At 40.3% G+C, this 18,170-nt stretch overlaps 1 long non-coding RNA gene across 1 annotated transcript; it reads left to right on the top strand.

Annotated features, from left to right (window-relative positions):
* The first annotated feature begins 12,217 nt into the window (after nt 1-12,217).
* LOC110003595 (uncharacterized) lies at nt 12,218-15,694 on the top strand. Its single transcript, XR_010667073.1, has 4 exons — nt 12,218-14,187; nt 14,361-14,461; nt 15,273-15,414; nt 15,548-15,694. It is a non-coding gene; the product is annotated as an uncharacterized lncRNA (long non-coding RNA).
* The last annotated feature ends 2,476 nt before the right edge of the window (nt 15,695-18,170 follow it).

The following is an 18,170-nucleotide window of genomic DNA, read 5'->3' as shown; positions in this document are numbered from 1 at the left end:
AATATTTAATCCAATCAGGCTATGGAAGCCCATTTCCGCCAGTTAAAAATATTAAGATTTAAACTTTGTTTTATTGCCCATATTAAGTCGAAATGATGAGATAAAAAGTCTGAATTATGAGATTAAAAGTTAATGCACTCCAAAATAAATAAATACAAGTATTTTTTGCATTTTAGGGTTGCATCATGTCCACTCTGGTGGAAATTTATGTAACTTCTTCAGAATTATGAATTAAAAAAATAATAATAATAATGTCACCTTGCATGTCCTAAAATTGCAACTTGCATTAAAAAAATAACTGGTTACCTGATATCATAATTCATGCATGGAAGGGTTAATATGGGCAAAGAAAGAATCTCAACAAATCTGTGGGGAATGTTATAGGCTACATGCAGAGTGTTTTCATGGTCAGAAGATTAGAAAAGTGCTGTGAGTCCAGTCCATTTACCATTTTGAATATATTGTAATGTAGTTTACCAAACCAAAGACTATTAAGTGCTTGCTCTTTAAAAACACTTTGGTAAGTTTTTGTTGTAAATGAGATAACACTTTAGATGTGTTATTTGTGCATTTTACTTTAAGTGAGGCTTTAGATTGTCTGTAAAAGAGCCTTAGAAATCAAAGTGGCAGCCACATCTTTATCAAAGCAAGAAAGGTTCAAATAGGGGGGGGATTATTTGACAAAAAAAAGAATTGGCTAAAAATAAATTCCAGTTTTATATATTAAAAAAAAAATGTAGATTGTAAATTTAAATAGCCTACATTCAAATAATTAATGTGCAGCCTACTTCAAATCACCATAGTAACCCAGGTTACCAGGAGACAATTCTAAAATTAAATAATAAAACAAAGTCAAAGTACTTTGAAACAAATCTCACTGAGAAACAGCAGCAAATATTCACAGTGCTTTCAAAGTTTGATATTTTCGAGGATTTCTTGGACAAAGATCTTCATCAAGGACTTTTTGTTCTCCAAACATCGACTGAACATCATCACGAAGCTCAAGAGTGTCAACCTGGACGACGTAAGATTGATTCTTTGAGTAAAACTTCCTGTTTTACTGTCAACACGATCGTAACTTTGAGATTAAACGATGATTGATTAAAGTTTATTAAATGACATTTAAAACTCACATTAGTCTACACATGACAGACGTTTGACAGACACTGAAAATAGTAACACAATTTAATGTAAGGCTTACACTTCAGACCAGGTCGAGTTCAAATAGGCAACAAAAAAAGAACTAATGAAAGAAGGCTAACTTTGCCCCAGATATTGGCATGATGAGCGTTTGTCTCAATTTTCACCCTTTATTATTTTCTCATCGTTAGGGTCTTAATTCATGAACTTTATTTATGTTATTTTTGTCTAGGAGAGGCCTAGCTCATTTTTAATTTACATGTTGTAGCCTAGCTCATTTTTAATTTACATATTGTAGCTTAAATACACTTTTAAAATAAAGTTAGCTATATTTAAAAAGTAAACAGCATTTTAAATCTCCATAGTAACCTGCTGCAGGTTGCCATGGTGATAGACCAGATACGAAAATGAATTTATTCGAACAAAAACAAACTCAGAGACAGCAGAAAATATCCAAAGTGGATTAAAAGTGTCATATTTTCGAGGATTTCTTCACAAAAGATCTTCATCGAAAACGTTTCTCCTCCTATCAACAAGTGTTTGAGCTTGCAGGACGTAAGATTGATGATTTGAATAAAACTAGATCGACACGATCACACGTTTCTATTTAAAGTTCAATAAGATAACATGGACTCAGAGGTTTTTAAGACGATTCACTTTTTATCACAAACAAATATGAAAACATGTAATAAATTAAATATTAAAACATAATAATGTTAGCAGCTGCTTCTGTCGTGATCTTTATAAAAACTAAATGATTTTCTGTCAGACCTTTAACTGCTTTAAAACTCAAATAGTCTATTTCATTTATATTGTTTTAAGAAAGAAACAGTGAAAGTAGTTTGGTTCAGGAACTTTAAGTTTGATCCTGAATGAATCTATGTGAGTGTAAACTTTAATAACACATTAAACCAACAATATATAGATATTAAAGAAATACTTTCTACTGTAAATACTCATAGAAATGTGACTTTAAATCATTTAATTAACAATTATTGACTGTTGGTCATACCTTTATAGTGTGAGGATGTGAGGACTTTATTTTTTAGAAAACATATTCTTCTATTTATCAGAGGTTTACATTTTGGGATTGTTTCTGTCTTTTAGACAAACCAGCGATTCAGGATGGCCTACACCCTCGTCCAGGACCCGGACTGGTCCAGCACGAGGGTGATCCTGAGGAGGATCCCGTCTTCAGCCGGTTCTTCAGGAGGTTCATCACCAAGGTCCCCGCCTGTAACTCCTCCTCCACCCCCCTCCTTCTCTCCCTCCTTCTCTCCCTCCTTCTCTCCCTCCTCCCCCTCCTCCTTCTATTCCTCCTCCACTCCCTCCTCTGTTAGGCATCATCAGATGAGACTGGCTGCACGGACGGAAGCAGAGCCTCCACGGAAGCGTCATCTTCCTCCTCTCCCTCCTCCTCTCCCTCTTTCTCTCCCTCCTCTCCCTCCATCTCTCCCTCCTCTCCCTCCTCTTCTTGCTCCTCCTCTCCCTCCTCCCCCCCCCCCCTCTTCTCGCTCCTCCTCTGTTAGGCATCATCAGAAGAGACCGGCTGCACGGACGGAAGCAGAGCCTCCACGGAAGCGTCATTTTCCTCCTCTCCCTCCTTCTCTCCCTCCTCCTCTCCCTCCTTCTCTCCCTCCTCTTCTTGCTCCTCCTCTCCCTCCTCTCCCTCCTCTCCCCCCCCCCTCTTCTCGCTCCTCCTCTGTTAGGCATCATCAGAAGAGACCGGCTGCACGGACGGAAGCAGAGCCTCCACGGAAGCGTCATTTTCCTCCTCTCCCTCCTTCTCTCCCTCCTCCTCTCCCTCCTTCTCTCCCTCCTTCTCTCCCTCCTCTTCTTGCTCCTCCTCTCCCTCCTCTCCCTCCTCTCCCCCCCACTTCTCGCTCCTCCTCTGTTAGACATCATCAGAAGAGAGCGGCTGCACGGGCGGAAGGAGAGCCTCCACGGAAGCGTCCTCGCTAGAGATAAGCTCCCGTGATGAGTAGAATATGATAAGATAGAATAAGATAAGTTAAGTTTAGATAAGCTAAGATAAGTTAAGCTTAGATAAGTTAAGTTAAGTTAAGTTTAGATAAGCTAAGATAAGTTAAGTTCAGTAGCTCTATATGGTTCATTTTATTGTCCAGAGATCTTACATTTGCCAGTAGAAGAGTTGGAAGAGCGGACCTGTGTGGTATTTTAGCCAGTCTTGCTCTTAGGCCTCCACGTTTACCTCGCTTTTGTTTCCGCTTGCACCGTTTACGTTTACGTCTACGTCTCCTCTCCGGGGGGTAAACCGGCTCGCGAAGCAGTCCCAAAGTTTGAAGCTGTTGTCTCAGTGATTCGGGTAATAACTCCACAGAAAGGCTGTTACTGTTTAAGTCCAGTAAAAATCAACGGCTGTAATTGTGTTTTTCCACAGTAAAACACGGAGAAAAGTCAAAAGAAAAGTTAGAAAAAGAAGAAAACAGCGCTCTATCGGGAGAGAGAGGGGCCGCTGCGACCGGTCGCGCCGCCAGTCAGTCAAAGGCCGACTGTGGCCGACATTTTCACAGAGACATGGCTGAACGAACGCATCCCAGACTCCGCCGTTCAGCTTGAACATTACACATGCTACCATTCGGACAGAATCCTTATTAAAGGAGGAAAGAAGAAAGGTGGTGGAGTCTGTGTTTACATCAGTGATGCTTGGTGTCGAGATGCTGCTGTAGTATGTAAACACTGTTCACCGCTGGCGGAGTTTATGATCATAAAGTGCTGTCCTTTCTATCAACCGAGAGAGATAACAGATAACCTTGCTGGTCGCTGTGTATATTCCCCCCACCACCAACAACGCTGATAGAATCGACGCACCCGCCTCACCCGCAAAGCAACCAGCATTGTGCATGACCTCACCCACCCCTCACACAGCCTCTTCAGCCTCCTGCCATCGGGGAGACGGTACCGCAGCCTGCGGGCCGGCTCCACCAGACTGGGAAACAGCTTCTTCCACCAAGCTGTCAGGAAGCTTAACTCTCTCCCCTCTCTTCCTTCCCTCCCCTCTGCCCCCACGAACACTGGACGTTGAAACCCCCTCCTGTTTTCCACCAAGAACTCTGGACTAAAAACTCTGAAGCTAACATCTCAAAAGTACACTCAGTTTACTGCATATTGCACATACTGCACAAGTTCACTTTTTCTTTAAATCTTATTGTATTTTATTTACTACCTTTTGCACAATTTAGAATTTATACCTTTTGCACAATTTAGAATTTATTACTGTAAATATTATTTATCTTATTTTACCTCATTTTATTTATCTATTTTTACCTTATCTTATTTTACCTTATTGGTTGTATTGCACCGCGGGACGAAGACAAACGAAATTTCCATTCCACTGTATGTCTGGCATATTTTGAAATTGACAATAAAGTTGACTTTGACTTTGACTTTGATAAGTTTAGATAAGTTAAGTTTAGATAAGTTTAGATAAGTTAAGTTCAGATAAGTTAAGTTTAGATAAGTTTAGATAAGTTAAGTTCAGATAAGTTTAGATAAGTTAAGTTTAGATAAGTTTAGATAAGTTAAGCTTAGATAAGTTTAGATAAGTTAAGTTGAGATAAGTTTATATAAATTAAGTTAAGTTCAGATAAGTTTAGATAAGTTAAGGTTAGATAAGTTAAGTTTAGATAAGTTAAGTTCAGATAAGATGTTCTTGCAGACTAAGGTTGTGATGTGTGATACGGAGTTTTCTCTCTTTAGCTCTTTGGGCACTTCCTGTTTGGTCTGATGACTTGGCATTTGATAACATCTCGCTCCTCTTTAGCTCCACCCTCTCCTCCAAATATAGTCATAGATTTCAAAAATATATTTCAGCATTATAATAAGCATCTCCAGCATACTTCGTGGTTCTCATGTAGTGCCCCTCCTCAGCTCCTCTCTCTCCTCAAAACATGGTCACCTGTGGCTCCAGGTAACAAAAGGCTTAAAACGGCAACAAACCAACGGTTACATCACAGTGGCTACATCCATTTTAACGGTCTATGGTTGTGATGTGCTGTGATGTTATAACTCTTCTATAATATGAAGAAAACTAGCTGTTTTAGCAGCTTATGAATTAATAAGAGGTCCCGACTGACATCTTGGCATTTGCTAACTTCTTGCTCCTCACCAGCTACTCCTCTCCTCCAAAAATCACAAAAATGTGAAAATGAATGTCTTTGCTCACTGTACCTGGTATATTGTGTCGTTCTGTGTTTTAACACTGTTACATTGTTTGGTCGTGTGTGACACACCGAAATGTGTTGTAACATTTTGTTATTGTATTTGGTTATTTTGTATGAATATTATACAAACGTATCTGTGTTTTGGTTAAAGAAGTTATTTTGAAGCTGTTCCTGTATATGCCACAAGGGGGCAGCACCTCCCCTGCTGAGCGGGCTGTTTATTGTCTTTGCTGCGCTCTGCTTCAGTCTGGCAGAAGCGACAGAAGAGTGAACAACTACAGTTGACTCAGTGTGTTTTCTTTGTCTTTTACAGACATACTTTAAGCTGTAAGCAGGTTCCATCCCGTACCTGTTACAGTTTTATGGGGGCTCGTCCGGGATCACTTCTGCCCTGCGGCTAGAACTGATCTACTCATACCTGATACCTTGGGCTAGGAATGACCAGAGGATCCCATCTCATGGTTCCCTTGCTGTCGTCTGATGAAGATTTTGTCGTTGCTGCCTGCTTTATGATCATGCTGAGTGCAACAGATGAGAAGTAAGAACTGCACTGCACCTTAACAGATAAAGAGGAAAGAGACTGGACAGAGACCTACATTTCGTGACCAAGAGTAAGGAAGAGGGAAGCAGCCATGGCGGATGATGAAAGGAGAAGCTTGGTGTGGAGCATCAAGAAAAACCTGCTCAGTCTATCTGCTGATGAACTGTTCCAGATTGTCAAGGCTCTAGGTCTGATGGCAGGAGCGGACCAGTCTCGTCCCAAGTTGGGTGATGAGGACAGTTGCTTCGAGTACATCAGCAACTTCATGTGCAGTAAGCCCTTGTTAGAATCCGAGGATCAGGGTTTGTCACATTTAATGGATTTGAAAGATGTTGTGAATGAAGTCATTCAGAGTCATGTTTCTGATCCACAATTACAGACAGAAGCCAAAGTCAATTCAAATGATCAGCTAAATCAGCTAAATGATGACAGTATTGAACAGAGTCAATCTAATGGTAATGTCAAGTTAGCTTTACATGAAGATGATGATATTGCACCTGCTTTTAGTAGTGTAACCAACCACGCAGATGCTAATGGTACGGTTTCAAATGACTCTGAACTGCAGAAAATACTTGAGAGTTATGAGGAGCTCAATCAGAAAATTATGCAGTATATGCCCACATCCACTGATCAGTCTACATCTCAGCCACCTGTAATGACACAGTCCAGGTCACAAAGTAGACAAGAATCACAACATTCAGCTAAAGGTCCTGTTGAACACTCAAAACATGTAACACAAGACAATGTGGTTTCCTTGAGAGACTTATCTTACCTCCATCGTAGAGAGTTTAAGATTCAAGGGGGTCAGACATCAGTTACAACAACATTTGTCGCCAGATCGAAGAAGCTTTCAGAGAACAGTTTAGCGATGCTGAGATTCTCAGAGCTGTCCTCAGAGTCATCAAGCCTGGTAATTTCAAGGACATGCTAATGAACAATAGAGGAGCTTAAAGACTTTCTCCACTCCCACCTTGGTGAACAAAACAACACTGAGCTTTTCCAAGAGCTAATGTGCACAAAACAAAGCGACAATGAGACACCCCAACAGTTCCTATATAGAGTTATAGGACTGAAACAGAAGATCTTACTTGCTTCAAAACACTCAGACTCAGATGTAAAGTACTCTGCCAGCACTGTTCAAGATGTTTTTCTCCACACTATGTATCAAGGCATAGGGCACAGACATGGTGACATTCGTAGGAAGCTAAAACCACTGCTTGAAGATACTACAGTCACTGACGAAGCCATCCTGAAACAAATAAAAAAAGTGATGAGTGATGAAGGTGAAAGACAGCGTTGCCTTGGTCCTGTCACTCGCCAAAAGAACACAAATGTGCACAGTACCCAAGTTGAAATAAATGCAGCACAGTGTCCTAATGTGAAGGAGGAAAGCACAGGAAGAAAACCTAAACCAGACAGCAGTTGGCAGAGAAAGTTGAAAAGCTGGCAAGTATTGTTGAAGTAATGAAACAGTCACTACAAACACAAAAGCCAGAGCAAAACAGTCAATACAGAAAAAGCAGAGTAAGCTATCAGAGAGATAAACCATATGGATGTGAACGGTGTGTTGAGCTAAATCGTCCGGATTGTCCTCACTGTTTTCACTGCGGTGAAGAAGGACATAGAGCAGTTGGTTGTATGAAGAAGACAACGCGGCAGGGAAACTGGAACTGGTCTCTGCCAGGGGACAAACAGTGACCGGGTCCCATTCGCTGTCCCAATCTGAAACAAGTAACAGTCACAAACCTGTCAGTGAAAGTGCATCAACATGTAACATTCAAACGAAAGACGATGTGACATCAAGCCAAAGACTGAAAAAGTCTGAGATTTCTCCTCTTGACTTACCTAACAGTAGGAGTGAAAGACTAGCTCGTCTCATTGGAAAAAAAGCTCTCACGCAGTGCAATCTGAATGGCCAAGCAGTCAGTGCTTTGTTGGATACTGGTGCTCAAGTATGCATTGTTGATCGTGAATGGAAAAACAAATACTTACCAGACACAACGGTTAGACCTTTAAGTGAAATTATTCTTGATGAAGAGGAGTTAAGGATTTATGCTGTGAACGGTGACATTCTTCCTTTTGATGGGTGGGCGGTGTTGGGCCTCAGCCATGTGCATGGGACAAGAGACTCAGGCCTGTATCACAGTTCTCAAGCCTGACTAGAGTATTTTGGAGGGAACTGAACAAAGGGGTCTTAGCCCAGAAACCCGCCAACAGAAACCAACGAATAGGTGTGAAAAGTGGGGGGTGTCTGAATTCTCTATCCTCATTGGAGGAGGCCTGAGGTAAACCCACAGGCAGCTCCAGTCTTTAAAAGCAATCACCAGGCATTGCTTCCTTCTCTTCAAGTGTGGTCTGCCGACACCAGAGGATACCCTCTCCAATATGATGGACTCCAGCATTTGAGACAAACCCTTTCCTCCTCTTCAAGTGTTGTCTGCTGACACCAGAGGATACCCTCTCCAACATGATGGACTCCAGCATTCGAGACAAAGCCTTTCCTCCTCTTGACTTACATAGGTTAAACTCCAGTGCTGAGGTTGCTCAGTATAGGTAGCTCTTCACATGCTGAATTCAAGCATCAGAGGATTCAGCTGACTACTTCCACGGCATATTTTTAGGAGTTTTGGGCGCAATCAGATGCTATCAAGTTCGAGCAAAAAGAAGAGTTTCTTTCCTTTGATTTTTCTTAAGACGTCATTGAACGCAACTGGACAGGAGCGCTGAAGGAAGCCCACTGATTCCTGAATCCACAAGGACACATAAAGAACTCGGCTCCTGCAACCAGAAGACCCTATAGAGCAGCGCTCTGGTCGAATATCTGAATCCCGCTACCCTCCTCCTACATCTGCCACGAAGGAAACCTGCCTGAATCTGTTGATTTAACATTCAACAGAGTGACGATTTAACCAACTTTGCAACGATCACCAGGAGTTACCCCAAGTAAGAGCTTTGGTCTGGGCAGAAATAGTTTCAGAAATAGTCATGTTTCTTTTATAACCACTGATAATTATGCATCATTGTTGATGAGACATCACATTCTGTTTATTATCATTTGTAAGCTGCTGCATTTGTTTTATTGTAATGAACTGCTGTGTTCGTCTATGTATGTAATGCTATGCTAGTTTACCTTAAGTCAACGGCTTTCACAATCAGAAAGACCAGTGTACCCGCCGTTGAATCAAAGTCCGGCCACTGGCTTTCTGGTGTTTAAGTAACAGTTACTGAACTCAGCTCAGAGAGCTCAAACTATTTCAAAAGGCAGCCACATGGCTTCCTTTGTTGTCCACCATTTTTGTCACCATGTGATGAAGCCACATGGTGCATTGTCTCTCTCCACCATCTTGTTCTCTCTCTCTCTCTCTCTCTCTCTCACACATCTACATACACACTCATCTGCACACACACACACACATTTACACCTCATCCACAAGCCTTGCTTGATAATGTTTGTTGCTTAGATTAGTTTATAATAGTTATTTGTTTAACTAAGTTCATTGATTTTGGGTTGATGTTGCCTTGTTTAAATAAATTCTGTTATAACTTAAGAGAGCAGTTGTTTGTGATTACTGGTGTATTTGCATTGTGATATAAGCTGGGTGCGAAGGCTTTGTGTACGGATTTCACGCCTTCAATTTATTAAATATAGTTATTCATTATTAATAATATTAGTAATTAAATAACTAATTTGAGACTGATTTGAGTGATATTTTGGTTATATTTACCTGATTACAGGTTGGTGCCCCAAAACGAGATTAAACATAGTTTAATGATATTTTATTTATATTATTAATAATTAAGTATTAATAATTAAGCACTACTAATTAAGTAGTGCAATGTGAACGCCTACGGACTGGCAGGTATGACACCATCATTCCAGCTGGTCAGGTTGTCTGGGTTAAGTGTGCCGTCTCACCTGATTTCAACCTGTCTGAGTCTGTCTTCCTTTTCGAGCCTGAGATGAACAACACACAACTTTCAGGCCTAGATGTTTGCGAAGGTCTACTGGAGATACAGAACACAAAGAAACCATATGCAGAAGTACCTATGTGGAACAACACAAAACACACAATTATGATACCAAGGAAAACAGCCATTGGCAGCATTCATTGTGTTGAAAAAGTGATAAACTTGGACCCAGCTGAAAAGTCAGAGCCCACAGTAACAGTCAGTAGTGCTGTTTCAACACCTACTGATACAGACTCATCTCCATGGCAACCCCCAATTGACCTCAGTCATCTTAATGATGAACAACAGGCTAAAGTTAAAAACAACAACACAGATACAACGACAACACAGATATTGGATGCATTCCCAGCTTACAAATGGCGATCAACCTAAAGGATGATGTTCCTGTTCAGAGAAGCTACTCATCTATTCCAAAACCACTTTTTAAAGAGGTGAAGGAGTATATAGAGGAACTATTACTAAAAGGGTGGATAGTTAAGTCCAAATCGCCATACTCTGCTCCAGTAGTCTGCGTCAGAAAGAAAGACGGCAGCTTACGGCTATGTATTGACTACCGCCTCCTGAACAAAAAGACTGTTCCTGATCGACATCCCCTGCCCAGAATACAAGACCTGACTGACACTCTCGGTGGGTACACCTGGTTTAGTATTCTGGATCAAGGAAAAGCGTACCACCAGGGTTTTGTGGCTGAGGGCTCACGCCAGTTCACTACCTTCATAACTCCTTGGGGTATCTACGAATGGGTCCGTATCCCATTCGGACTCACAAATGCACCTGCCACATTTCAACGGAGCATGGAGGAGATGTTAGGGCCCCTCAGAGATGAATGTTGCATCCCTTACCTTGATGATGTACTGTGTTATGCAAAAACCTTCGACGAACATGTTGAGGCGACTCGGAAAGTTCTCCAGGCCCTCCAACAACACGGCGTAAAGCTAAGGCCAGAGAAATGTGAATTTTTCAGACAGGAAGTGAGGTACGTGGGCCGTATTGTGTCAGCTGAAGGAGTCAAAATAGACCCACGTGACCTAGAAGCTGTCAAAACTCTAGCATCTAAGACCCCACAGACGGTGGGTGAGGGAAGGAAGTTGACTGGGTTTCTGGGCTATTATCGCTCATATGTCCAGGATTTCTCGAGGATAGCAAAACCGATCTATGAGCTCCTCCAGTCAAAGCAAGGCAAAACGCAGAGTCCAGTGCAGAGTAAAAACAGTAAACGACAGCAGCTGCCTTCACGAGAACTTGTAAACACAGCTGAACATCAAGAAGCTCTACAACAGTTGATCACTCTCCTCACCAATCCCCCTGTTTAAGCGTATCCTGATTTTAGTTTGCCTTTCACACTCCACATAGACGCATCAGATCAGGGTTTGGGAGCAGTCCTTTATCAGAGTCAGAATGGCAAATTGCGAGTGATTGGATATGGTTCTAGAACGTTGACACAAGCTGAACGCAACTATCATCTACACAGTGGAAAGCTGGAGTTTCTCGCGCTGAAATGGGCTGTGTGTGAAAAATTTAGGGACTACCTTTATTATGCCCCCCATTTCACCATTTACACGGACAACAACCCATTGACTTATGTTATGAGTACAGCCAAGCTTAATGCAGTTGGTCATCGGTGGGTTGGAGAACTCTCAGACTTTCGGTTTGACATCAAATACAGGCCTGGAAAATTAAACATAGATGCAGACACTCTTTCTCGCCTTCCTTTGGATATGGAGAAGTATCAAAGAGTTTGCTCAGAGGAATTTTTCAGAAGAGGCAGTGCGTGCAACATGAGAGGGAAGTGAGGTAACCAAAAAGAAAGATGTTGCTTGGGTGGCAGCACTCAACATTGCCTCCCCAGACTCTCACCAGCTACCTGTCTCCAACCAGTTTAGTATTAGCCATAATGAGCTGATAAAAACTCAAAGAGATGATCCAGCTATCAGCCCGATAGTTCAAATAAAAACAACGGAAACAAAGTTAACAGATGAGACACGTAAGACATTAAATGGAACTGCAAGAAAGTTCTCCCATGAGTGGAGCAAGTTGTACCTTGAAAATGACCTCCTGTACAGAAAATCAAATGAACGAAAACAGTTGGTGCTCCCTGCAAAGTACAAGAACTTAGTTCTAAAACAGCTACATAATGACATGGGTCATATTGGCACAGAGAGAGTGCTACATCTTACAAGGGAGAGATTCTTTTGGCCCTTCATGGCTAAAGATGTTGAGGCCTATGTCACTCAAAAATGTCCATGCATCATGTCGAAGAAACCAGTCTCACACAACAGAGCTCCCATGGGTAGCATCACATCCAACTTCCCTTTAGAGCTAGTGTGTATTGACTACCTACACATTGACCATTTCACTAGATTTTCACTAGCGTATTTTCCAAGATTTCATTCCCCGCTTTGGATATCCATCCAAACTGCATCACGATCAAGGTCATGAATTTGAGAACGAACTGTTTAAAACCTTGCAAAGCCTGTCTGGAGTTGGCCACTCAAGAACATCGCCATACCACCCTCAAAGTAACCCGGCAGAACGTTTTAATCGTACAATACTCATACATTATTGTACAATACTTAAACAATAATGTTTAATCGAACATTAACAGACAATGACAAATTGCGGTGGAAGGATCATCTCCCGCATATTGTACACGCGTACAACTGTACACGACATGAGTCTGTTGGCTTTTCACCATTTTTCCTCCTTTATGGACGACATCCACATCTACCAGTGGATTTGCTGTTTGGATTCTCCGATTAAGAGGAGACACACTCACCTAGAGGGTATGCTGAGAAATGGGCTAAAAGAATGTCAGAAGCATACAGGATTGCCAGTGAGAACAGTAAGAAATCCAGTGCAAGGGGCAAAATAACATATGACAAAAAGGTGAAAGGAGTTGTACTCGCACCAGGAGACAGAGTTTTGGTAAGGAACCTCAGTGAACGTGGGGGACCTGGAAAGCTGAGATCGTATTGGGAGAAAAGGATTTACATCGTCAAAGAGCAAATTGCAGAGAGTCCAGTGTATATTGTGTATGCGGAAACTGGAGACAGGAGAAAAACAAGAACCTTGCACCGAAATCTCCTGTTGCTGGTAAACGACTTACCTGTGGAACTCACCCTAACTAATGTTACACCGTCTCCTGCAAAGAAAACATACAACAGACAAAGAAAAGAAAGAGCTGCATATAGACAGACACAAACCGACATGAGTGAAAGTGAAAGTGATGCGGATGAGGGATACAGTTACTGGTTGAGAATACCTACTGACAGAACAATGGAAGGATGTTTTCATCCTAAGCAACAAGTACCCCATTCTAATACAGTCAGAGAACCTGTTGAAGAGACAACAAACTTGCAAAATGGACAATTACTGGAACAGACATGGAAAAGGAGAGGAACTGTACCTGAGTATCTACCTGGAGGAAAGGAACATGTAAGGGAAAACTCACCTGATGAAACTGCAACGCTTCTTCAAAGGGAAACAAAAGAGAGGGAAAATATTCCTGATAAACAACTTGTCTTCACAGAAGAAGAGGAAGCAATCGAAGAACTGCAATCGGACTCAGCTATGCGACCCCTGACACCCCCTGTAGAGCATAATGACGGCCAGGTTAGGAGGTCCACTCGTGATAGAAGGCCGCGTCAGTTTCTCACTTATGAATCATTGGGTGAGCCATCAGTCCAATCACATCCAACATGCAATTTAGTTGGATGGTACCTACACCACACCTAACTATCACAGATGCATTGTCTCACACTCTACCTACACACCCACTAATGACATATGAATATGCCGTTTTCACAAGCAATCTATTACACTCAAACACCTTACACTTACCATGCACCTACATTGTTTGTTTCTTAGGTAGTGATTCAAATACAGAGGTTTACGGTCATTGACAAGAGTTTATAAGGGCAAAGGTTATAGATTTTGGAAATGTCAGGAGCCATTCTTTATTTTTGTTGGGGAGTGTGTGGCACACCAAAATGTGTTGTCACATTTTGTTATTGTATTTGGTTATTTTGTATGAATATTATACAAACATATCTGTGTTTTGGTTGAAGAAGTTATTTTGAAGCTGCTCCTGTATATGCCACAAGGGGACAGCACCTCCCCTGCTGAGCGGGCTGTTTATTGTCTTTGCTGCGCTCTGCTTCAGTCTGGCAGAAGCGACAGAAGAGTGAACAACTACAGTCGACTCAGTGTGTTTTCTTTGTCTTTTACAGACATACTTTAAGCTGTAAGCAGGTTCCATCCCGTCCCTGTTACACGTGCAACTTGGCTTTTGCCAGCGCTTCGCTCCTCTTCAGCTCCACTGTCGTATTCAAACATGGTCACCTCCGTCTCCAGGTAACAAAAGGCTTTGACATGGCAACAAAATAATGAGTTCTATTACAGTGGGATCATCTATTCATTGAACAAATCTATGGTTGTGATGTAATGTTTTGTTATCACTTTCTTTAAGCAGCTAATGAATTAGCCACATGCTAAATAAGCATTTGCTAACCTCTGCTCCTCTCCAGCTCCTCCGCCAGCATTATACTGAACATCTCCTGCACAAAGTTGTTCTCATGTAGCGCTCCTCCTCAGCTCCACCCTCTCCTCAAGTCACCTGTGGCTCCAGGTAACAAACGCTCCAAAAGGCAACAAAAGCGAGGGTTATATCTCAGTGTTTACGTCAATTTTACAGTTCATGGTTGTGATATGTTTGTGATGTTATCACCTACTATAACTTAATATAGAAACTCATTCTGGAAACTAGCTCTTTTGAGCAGCTAATGAATTGATAAGAAGTAAGGACTTTTGGTCTGATAACTTGACATTTGCTAACTTCCTGCTTCTCTCAAGCTCCTCCTCCTCTCATCCAAATACTGTAAACTCTGGCTCTTAAAACCTTGAAAACATAGTCAGGGGATATTAATGTGATTTTGTGATTCTTTCAGGTTTGATGTTTTTTCACATGATGTTGTGTTAATGTGTAAATATGTAATGTTGTGTTATATTACGTCATGTGTTGTCTTGTTTTTTTTTGTGTTGTTGTTTGATTTTTTTCAGTTATTATGTTTCTATATTATATTGTGTTTATGTGTTATGTGGTGTTATTCATGTCATGTGTTGTCTTGTTTTGTTGTGCAGTGTTGTGTCTTGTTGTGTCTTTGTGTGTTACGTTGTGTTGTGATGTGTTGTCTCGTCATGTGATCTGATCTGATCTGATCTGATGATTAATAATGTCACATAATATCAGGTCATGTGATGTGAGCTACATTTTGTTTCATCAAAATTAACTTTTTGGTTCATTGAATGTCCCAGCGTCTCTTTGATTCATTCCCTCAGCGGACAGGTGGGATCTAAAAAAGTTGAGTTTGATTCCTACACAATGTTTGTTTTCAGCATGGGATCCTTTTTGATTATTATTATTATTTTTTTTTCTTTAGGAACAGGAGCTGAAATCTAAAGAAGAGCCCTGAACAACAGAACAGAGGAGACAGGAAGCAGCACAGAGGACACAAACAGGATGAGGCTGAATGAACAGACCGACAACGAGAGAGAAGACAAGATGAGAGACAAGTGTCAATGGTAACTTCATGAAAACAGCTCTGAATATAAGAAAACATGGCTCACTTTGAGGAACATTTCTCTGACATTAGATGAACTTCATTTTATTTGTGATGTATGTCCACTAAACCATTGTATTCTTTGTTTGTTTCAGCTGAGACCTCAAAGCAAACAGAGGACTCCATTTAAAGAGGAGACGGACGAGTTTGGAGGCAACAAGAGGTCGGCACAACATTTAGAATCAGCTGCAAAAACAGAGTTTGCAAATCAAATCTGAATAAATATAGAGATCCATGAATAATCTCTTCTGTCAACTGTTGGTATTTTCTCTTTATTTTGATGTAGGGGTCATTTATATATCCTTAATAATATCACCTTATTAAGGAAAAAACAGGTTTTCTCAAAAATGTTTAATATCCTGACTCTGAATTATTTAATTTGAAGTTTATGTTTTGCTGCTGTTATCATACCCAATATGATGCAATCCTGAAATCGATCTTACTCAACAGAGGAGTTGATCAAATTTCCAATTTCAACAAATGTACAGCAAATACATGTTTGACAAAATGTCTGTTTAAAGACATTTATATTTTCTTTTTGAGAAAGATCCACAGTGGAGAGTAATTGTGTCTGTCTTGTGTCAAACGATATCAAAACATGGAAGAAAGAAGAAATTCTTTCCACTGTTACAACCTGGCTCTTAGGCTGCAACAAAAACAGGAGTCGAAGATGAGCTCTACCAAAATAACACCAAATTTATTTACAATGATCAAATGTGAGAACAAGGTGAGAGAGAGAGAGCGTCTGTCCTGAAGAGAGGAGTATATAGATGAGGACTACACCGGGCCAAGGTGCAGCTCATCCCCTGATTACGACCCCGCCTTGACCTGAACCTGTAACAGAGAACAAACAAGCAGCACGGTGTGGAGGGCTCGTCACACCAGAGTCACACATTTATTTTGTCTTTCAGCACTGCTCCTTCAATTCAACATTTTGAATAATGACAATTAATTTGAACTATTGTAAAAATGTTCTCCATATAATGAGAAATCCCTGCATTTTAATTACCAGGGTGTTATACAAATGATGTTTGACTTGATGAAAGTTGACATTTCTCCAGGATAATGTTTCACAAACCGTTTCAAATCAAACTGAGACCTGAGAACTTTTCATAAAGCATATAACACACACTTAAAGACACAGGTCGTTTATAACATCCTTAAATCCATCTTAGGATCCAATACAATGAAACAAAGTGTTTTTAATGACAGGTTGAGAATATTTGCTGCAAAAAAAAAGGTCTATTTCATCTTCAGGAACTCTTTAACAACAAAGTCAAAGAAATGATTTCTCATGTATTAATCCTAGTTTCTTTCCAACACACACAAAGTGTGTTCAAAACAAATAAACTTCAGCTTTATGTTTGGAACATGATATTAGGAAAGTGCATGTAAGCAGTAGATTGAAACTATAGGACACAATAGGAAATAGACAATGGGAAAACATAACATGGTCGGCCTAAAGAAAGTTCAAATTATGAGATAAAAAGTCATGTTGGCTAAATGAGAAAGGCCAAAGTCAAAATAGTAGTGTGATTAAAAAAAAAGTAATTGAGATAGAAAAAGTCAGATTTACATCAAAATGTCACAAGTCATAATGTAAGACAACAAACATCATTCTGAAATGTAAAAAAAGTCCATCGCATGTCTATGACAGTGTCACAATATTAACTCACTATGGGGAAACATTTCCATCTTAAGCAGGGTCCTGTGTTTTGTGGACATATGCTGAATTTTCAAAAAGAAAAAGCTACAATAGTTCAAATGGAATAAAAAGGTCCTTGCACATCTTAAAAGTTTGCATATGAAGGCAGAACAGCAACAAGGCAGGACTAAGCCTTGCACACATGGGCAAGAAACTGTCAGGAAGTGGAAAACAAGGAACTGAACCCAATTGCAGATATGGAAGTAAAATATTTAATTAAACAAAAAGATAAAAATGTTGTTGATGTGATGTTTTGAGCCATGGTGACTGGTGGTCTTCTATATTCTGAAAAGTATCTTAAGAGATATAGGTATTATCTTTGCTATCATGAATTACATTAACTAAGAAATTATGACACATTACATATGAATACAAGGGGGTTTTGGCTACATATTAAACCCATCCTATGATTTCATTTTTGTAGGAAAATATGCAGCAAATAAGGCGTTGGAACTTGGATTGGCCGGCTCACGGACTAAAAGAGTTCACCGATTGGCTCACTTACAAACTCATCATATTACTCAAAGACAACAACAGAAAGTTAACCCTTAGAAGTGACTTGATGAGACAGCTAGATATGATTGTAATTTTTGTCTTTCAATCATCTACTTTTGGCATAAAATAAATAACTTTATATCTTGAGTTACACCTCCACTACATATATGTTATTTTTAAAATAAAGGAATGTGTCATAGTTAAACCTGGGCTACATTTAGCAATATCATCAAGCAGGCGTCCTAAAGAAACATTATAGTGTTTTTTACCCAGCCATTCGTTCCACTATCGCAATCAGGTGATCTCTTAGCAGGTACTCAGTGCGATTCCCCTGAGTCTTCCGATGGTCTCCTTCTAGTCAACATTAACTTAAAAGTTTGTAAAATATAGTGTTTTGTTATTGGTGTGCAAAAAATGTATCTTCTATAGGTCATCTATGAAACATTTAATGGGGCGCACAAACATGGTGTGGATAATGCTTTTAGATGGTTTATAAACCAATTATTAATCATTGATAA

The sequence above is a fragment of the Labrus bergylta genome, chromosome 1 (genome assembly GCF_963930695.1).
Source record: "Labrus bergylta chromosome 1, fLabBer1.1, whole genome shotgun sequence".
Taxonomy (NCBI): domain Eukaryota; kingdom Metazoa; phylum Chordata; class Actinopteri; order Labriformes; family Labridae; genus Labrus; species Labrus bergylta.
Note: the sequence above shows the minus strand (reverse complement) of the source record. Positions and strands in the feature narration are given on the sequence as shown.